This window comes from Diaphorina citri, unplaced genomic scaffold (assembly GCF_000475195.1).
Source record: "Diaphorina citri unplaced genomic scaffold, Diaci psyllid genome assembly version 1.1 scaffold2522, whole genome shotgun sequence".
Taxonomy (NCBI): domain Eukaryota; kingdom Metazoa; phylum Arthropoda; class Insecta; order Hemiptera; family Psyllidae; genus Diaphorina; species Diaphorina citri.
The window spans coordinates 3,202-4,443 of record NW_007379943.1 but is presented as its reverse complement, the minus strand read 5'-3'; positions in this window follow the sequence as shown (position 1 = coordinate 4,443).

The window sequence follows — 1,242 nt, the reverse complement described above, 5'->3', positions numbered from 1 at the left end:
TGTCTTCACTCACACATATTGCCATACACATCTCAACTCACGTACATACATACCACTGCACATGCTCACCATCACCACACACACTATACCACCCCAACACAACACCGCCACCACGTACACACATATCACAACACTAACACACACACACACACACACACACACACACACACACACACCACATGTATAGGGGAGTGTTGTGTGACGGGATCTCATCTGGACTTGAAGTGCCGAGTCCTGTGCAAGTGCTCTGAACCCGCGAGCAGAAGTGTATTAACGTGCTGGGTTGCGCAGTTTCTATGTAAGATTTTATTTAGTGTTGAGTGTTTTTGTGAGCGCCACATAGCAAAAACCAAATGACAGCCCAAAGCATTCACCCCAAGGCTGATTAAAAACGCCGACCCCGTCTAAACACGGGAAAAGGCGAAGAAAGAGAAGATTATAATCACTGTTATTTTCAAAGTTTAACGTCACTTAATATATTTTGCCAAGACCTTTAGTGACTGGGGTTTTACCCTCCACTCGGTGACAAGCCTCAGTGCGGCCTGCGGCCGGTCGCGAACAAACAGCCGAACTCGCGCAGGGTCGCGGGTTCGATTCTTGAACAGCTGGCTTTCTCCTATCCTGCCCTCCTTCTCTCTTCGCTTTCGGGACGATAAGACCTCAGCAGTTACAGTTCCCTCTATCAAACCTCTTCTAAACATTGAGTAAGGTTGAGAGCCTCTCAATAGTAGTAGCCTACTGCTGGAGTAAAGGGACTTTTCAGTCCTATGCGAGCAGTATAAATAAGCACTATTATTATTATTATTATATCGATATGAACCTTTTTTCCACATCATTTTTTTAAATTTTTTTCTATGACTTCTTGACTTGTTATTGTCTGTCGATATTTCCAATCTCACAAGTTCAGGTTGCCGTGGCAACGCCAACCTCCACTTGTTGGCTGGAATGCAGTCAAGGTCGGGTCAGTAGACTCTGGAACACTTCGCCATAGCATGCCATTGTCTTACGTATGCCAGATGGCACCTAAATAAGTCCTAATTTCCAACCATACCTCGAATGCCTTCCTAGATTGCTGGCTATCGAAGCGAAGGTGTGTGGCTTGGTTAGGAAGTATTGTCTAGTTTGTCCATATTAGATTTATTAGGGACAATAATGTTGGTTATAAGGCTTGAACGAGACTAGTGAGTCCCTTTACAGCAGTATTTTTTTTCCTTCTAGGGGGGGAATAAATGATTTCTCCAG